Raw genomic sequence first — 6000 nt, 5'->3', positions numbered from 1 at the left:
GTGGCTCTGGCCCCTTCCCTCCTTCTTGGTGGGGAAAAATACCTTACAGTCAGGATGCCCAGTTTGTGTGAAACCACTGATTCCATGTATATAAATTTGCTGGTCTTCAGAGAGAGAGAGAGAGAGAAAGAGAGAGAGAGAGAGTAGGAATAAGACAGGAAAGTGGCAAGTCCCCTTGTCCCTAGACCAATTTTTTTAGAGATGTTTAAAGCAACAAGCAGAGGGATTACCTGTACAGCTTGTTTTGTCCTTAGATTGATGGGTAGTGTACTAGGAATTAAAAGAGACTCATGGGGTGAGATTAGGTTGATACTTGGTGTGAGATAGATTAGGGTACAGGTTTCTGTCCAATTAGTAGGGAGATACATAGATGCTGGTCCCACATGAGTAGAAAGCCCCTGATTGGATGAGGCAGGCTGAAAGGTGAATAGAGAATAGAAGGACAAGGGGTCGGTTTTATGTCTCTGTTTCTGAGCTCCAGATGGTCAGGGTGGAGGAAAGAGTCATCCCAATAAGTGGGCAGAGTAAAAGATTGTTAGTTAGGATGAGTAGTTAAACATTCTTGGAAAACCCGTTTTCTGATTGTTCAAATTCTTTTTTCTTGGTACAAAGCTCCTACAACCTGCACAAACTTTATAAACCTTCAACTTTCATAAACTTTCTTATAACAACTTGCTTTTCCTTTTCCTTTTAAAAGTACATACTATTATCAAAACCATATATATCTTTTCTAGTCAGAACTCTTGATTTAAAAATCTTTAACCTTTAGTGATAATTAAGTTGACTTTCTTTTTACCCTAGTTTCCCTTTTCCCAAAGTCTCATTAGAAGAGTCCTTAGTTTTTCATATATCCACCATTCAGACCCAACCAGCTTCCAGTGTGTGGTAAGGCATGGCATATTTCTATTTTAGTAGCAGTGAGAGTTGTCAGGATCATGGTGTGGACCTGTCCATGTGAAAATTAGTTTTTGGGTGATGTAATGCTGGAATCACCTTTTGGACAGTCTTTAAACAGTTTGCTGAGTAACCTGTAAATCCTGCAAGTGCTTAGGGAAAGGATGGTTACATTTCTACACTTTGCCGCTAGAGTTTAAGACCTAGTGACCACTGCTTCTAGCTGAAATTAGCAGCAGGGAATGGGGCATTGAGATAAGAGAAATAACAAAGATATTATACATTAAATAAAGCAACAAAGCCACACTGTCAATACCCACAGTAGAGATCTTTGAGAGATAAATAAAACTCAAATATTCAAGCAAGGCATAGTAGATGGCCCTTGTGTTTACAAGAAATGAGATCAGCTTGCTACTTGGAAGAAATACCTTAGGTTCATGAACAATGTCCTTGGGCCTTCAGAGGCAACTCTCAGCATGCTGGGAAAGGTCAGGTAAGAGGTAGCTTGAGCAGGGATAGAAGAGACTGAACCCTCCCTCCATGGAGCAAGGGGGCAACTTACTTTCTCATGTCCCTCTTTCCACAGCAAAGGTGTGTCAACCAGTGGGGCCAGGAAGCCTCACAGTCTTCAATTCAATGAGCATTCTTTCTACTCTGAAGCAGGGCCCTGATGAAATCCTATGAAGCCCTTTGGGGTGCTGGAGCCTTTAAGAGTGTATGTCAAAAGCTGGTATTTCCTGACTTCTTTTGGGCCTTATTTGCCTTTACTGTTACTTCCTTAGCCATTATAGACCTTAAAAACCATGCTCAGAAGACCTCACTGAGGGGCTTGACTAAGAGAGCAAAATTGGGAATCCAGTTTTAAAAAGCCTATTAGGCCAAGGAAAGAAAGGTTTTAATTTGCAGTGGTAGTTGGTTGGAGACAGTGGAGGGTCTGAGTTTGATCTAGGGTGAGACTTCACATGGTGGGGGTTAAGGCGATGCTTAGATATGCTACAGACTAAGTCAAGTTGAACCTTAGCAGAGAAGACGCAATATCCTTTCACAGTGAGGAAGTTAAGAAGGGTGGTGGTGTGTCTCCTTGATGCAGGCAGGGAGGGGCCTCAAAGAAGTAGGTTATTTACATATTGTAAGAGAGTACTAGTTTTGAGATTGCATGCTGCTAAATCCTGAGCTAATGCTTGCCAAAACAGGTGTGGGCTGTTTTTGAACCCCTGGTGTTAGACAGTCCATGTAAGTTGCTGGGCTATATTAGTGTCTGGGTCAGTTTAAATAAAAGTAAATGCAAACAGAAAGTAAGAGTCAGGGTGTAGAGGAATGGTAAAGAAGGCATTCTTGAGATATCATTCACTTTTAAAAGTAATAATAGGCCTGACCAGGCGGTGGCACAGTGGATAGAGCGTATTGGACTGGGATGCGGAAGATCCAGGTTTGAGACCCCGAGGTCACCAGCTTGAGCACGGGCTCATCTGGTTTGAGCAAATTCTCACCAGCTTGAGTCCAAGGTCAGTGGCTCGAGCAAGGGTTTACTCCATCTGCTGAAGGCCTGCAGTCAAGGCACAGATGAAAAAGCAATCAGCTCTTGCATTTCAGCTGCCATGCCTTCCAGACTGAGGAAGACCCGGAAACTTCGGGGCCACGTGAGCCACGGCCACGGCCACCTCGGCAAACGCAGAAAGCACCCGGGAGGCCGAGGTAATGCTGGTGGCCTGCGTCATCACAGCATCAACTTCGACAAATATCACCCAGGTCACTTTGGGAAAGCTGGGATGAGTCATTACCACTTAAAGAGGAACCAGAGCTTCTGCCCAACTGTTAACCTTGATAAACTGTGGACGTTGGCCAGTGAGCAGATACGGGTAAATGCTGCCAAAAATAAGACTGGAGCTGCTCCTGTCATTGATGTGGTGCGATCGGGCTACTACAGAGCCCTCGGGAAGGGAAGCTCCCAAAGCAGCCTGTCATTGTGAGAGCCAAATTCCTCAGCAGAAGAGCTGAGGAGATTAAGGGTGTTGGTGGGGCCTGTGTCCTAGCAGCTTGAAGCTACACAGAGGGAAGCCCATTAAATGCTAAGTGATTTTGAAAAAAAAGAAAAAAAAGAAAAAAGAAAAAGCAATCAATGAACAACTAAGGTGTCACAACAAAAAACTGATAACTGATGCTTCTCATCTCTTTCCGTTCCTGTCTGTCTGTCCCTGTCTATCCCTTTCTCTGACTCACTCTCTGTCTCTGTTAAAAAAAAAAAAAAAAAAAGGGCAGCGGAATAATGGAGTTCACCTCATTTAAAGTGTGAAGCTTCTGCCTGGCCGGATAGCTTGGTGGGTTAGAGCGTCTTCACAATGTGCAGAGATTGCCGGTTCGATCCCCAGTCAGGGCACATGCAGGGACAGATTGAGGTTCCTGTCTCTCTGCCTATCTTTCTAAAACCGATAAATAAAATAAAAAACAAATAAAATGTAAAGTTTTATTATTACTTTTATTTTATTTATTTATTTACTTATTTATTTATTTATTGTATTTTTCTGAAGCTGGAAACGGGGAGAGACAGTCAGACAAACTCCCGCATGCGCCCAACCGGGATCCACCTGGCACGCCCACCAGGGGCGATGCTCTGCCCACCAGGGAGCGATGCTTATTTTATTTTATTTTATTTATTTTATTTAATTTTATTTTTTATTTTTTACAGAGAAAGAGAGAGTCAGAGAGAGGGCTAGACAGGGACAGACAGACCGGAACAGAGAGATGAGAAGCATCAATCATTAGTTTTTCGTTGCAGGTTGCAACACTTTAGTTGTTTTGTTTGTTTTACAGAGACAGAGAGAGAGAAAGGAACAGACAGACAGGAATGGAGAGATGAGAAGCAGTCAATCATCACTTTCTCATTGCACATTGTGACACCTTAGTTGTTCATTGATTGCTTTCTCATATGTGCCTTGACCGTGGGCCTTCAGCAGACCGAGTGACCCCTTGCTGGAGCCAGTGACCTTGGGTCCAAGCTGGTGAGCTTTGCTCAAACCAGATGAGCTCGCACTCAAGCTGGCGACCTTGGGGTCTTGAACCTGGGTCTTCGCATCCCAGTCCGACGCTTTATCCACTGCGCCACCGCCTGGCCAGGCTACTCCGCTGTTCCTAATGCAGCCAGTGCAGGGGCTGTGTGGGGCCTTTGGTAAGCTGGCCCTGACCCCATGTAAGCCAGACGTCCACTGGGCAGCTCGCTCCCTACCTGCCATTATATAGGACCGGGCCGTCCACATGAATATCACATTATATACGGACCGGGCAGTCCACATGAATATCACATTATATACGGACCGGGCAGTCCACATGAATATCACATTATATACGGACCGGGCCGTCCACATGAATATCACATTATATACGGACCGGGCCGTCCACATGAATATCACATTATATACGGACCGGGCAGTCCACATGAATATCACATTATATACGGACCGGGCCGTCCACATGAATATCACATTATATACGGACCGGGCAGTCCACATGAATATCACATTATATACAGACCGGGCAGTCCACATGAATATCACATTATATAGGACCGGGCCGTCCACATGAATATCACATTATATACGGACCGGGCAGTCCACATGAATATCACATTATATACGGACCGGGCAGTCCACATGAATATCACATTATATACAGACCGGGCAGTCCACATGAATATCACATTATATACGGACCGGGCAGTCCACATGAATATCACATTATATACAGACCGGGCAGTCCACATGAATATCACATTATATACGGACCGGGCAGTCCACATGAATATCACATTATATACAGACCGGGCAGTCCACATGAATATCACATTATATACGGACCGGGCAGTCCACATGAATATCACATTATATACGGACCGGGCAGTCCACATGAATATCACATTATATACGGACCGGGCAGTCCACATGAATATCACATTATATACAGACCGGGCAGTCCACATGAATATCACATTATATACAGACCGGGCAGTCCACATGAATATCACATTATATACGGACCGGGCCGTCCACATGAATATCACATTATATAGGACCGGGCAGTCCACATGAATATCACATTATATACGGACCGGGCAGTCCACATGAATATCACACGCAAATGAAAATCATGAAGCTAACATGGAAACGTAGGACAATGTATTTGATCCCGTCCCCCTTCCCCTTTCCTCTGACTGCTGTCCATCTCTTCCTGTGTCCCTGCCTCTGTTTCTATCTTGTTCCTCAGTTTACTGTGTTTGTAAGACCTCACACATAGGGAGATCATATGGTATTTGTCTTTCTCTACCTGGTTTGTCTCACTTAGCACAATAATCCTCAGGACTATCCGAAAGGTAAGATTTCCTTTTTCATAGCTGTGTAGTATTCCATTGTGTAAACGTACCAGTGCTGGGTATTTGGGGTTTTTGTTTGTTTGTTTGTTTGTGACAAAGACAGAGTCAGAGAGATGAGAAGCCTCAATTTTTTGTTGCGGCACCTTAGTTGTTCATTGATTGATTTTTATTTTTTTAATTTTTTAATTAATTTTAATGGGGGTGACATGAATAAATCAGGTTACATATGTTCACAGAAAACATCTCCAGATCATTTTGACATTTAATTATGTTGCATTCCCATCACTCGAAGTAAATTGTCTACCGTCACCTTCTATCTGGTTTTCTTTGTGCCCCTCCCCTCCACCCTCTCCTCCCCCCCACCCACCGTAACCACCATACTCTTCTCCATGTCTCTTAGTCTCGTTTTCATGTCCCATCAATGTTTGGAATCAAGCAGTTCTTAGTTTTTCCTGATTTACTTATTTCACTCCGTATAATGTTATCAAGATCCATCCATGTTGATGTAAATGATCCAATGTCATTTCTTATGGCTGAGTAGTATTCCGTAGTATATATGTACCAAAGCTTCTTTATTCAGTCACATTGATTGCTTTCCCATATGTGCCTTGACCAGGGGACCACAGCAGACTGAGTGACCCCTTGCTGGAGCCAGTGACCTTGGCCTCAAGATGGTGAGCCCTGCTCAAACCAGGTGAGCCCGTGCTCAAGCCGGCGACTTCGAGGTTTCAAACCTGGGTCCT

At 44.0% G+C, this 6000-nt stretch overlaps 1 pseudogene; it reads left to right on the top strand.

Moving 5' to 3' along the window:
* Positions 1-2478: 2478 nt before the first annotated feature.
* LOC136320938 (large ribosomal subunit protein uL15-like) lies at positions 2479-2935 on the top strand (annotated as a pseudogene).
* Positions 2936-6000: the final 3065 nt, after the last annotated feature.

This window comes from Saccopteryx bilineata, chromosome 1 (genome assembly GCF_036850765.1).
Source record: "Saccopteryx bilineata isolate mSacBil1 chromosome 1, mSacBil1_pri_phased_curated, whole genome shotgun sequence".
Classification (NCBI taxonomy): Eukaryota; Metazoa; Chordata; class Mammalia; order Chiroptera; family Emballonuridae; genus Saccopteryx; species Saccopteryx bilineata.
The sequence above is the reverse complement of the archived record's forward strand: the minus strand, read 5'-3'. Positions and strand labels throughout refer to the sequence as shown.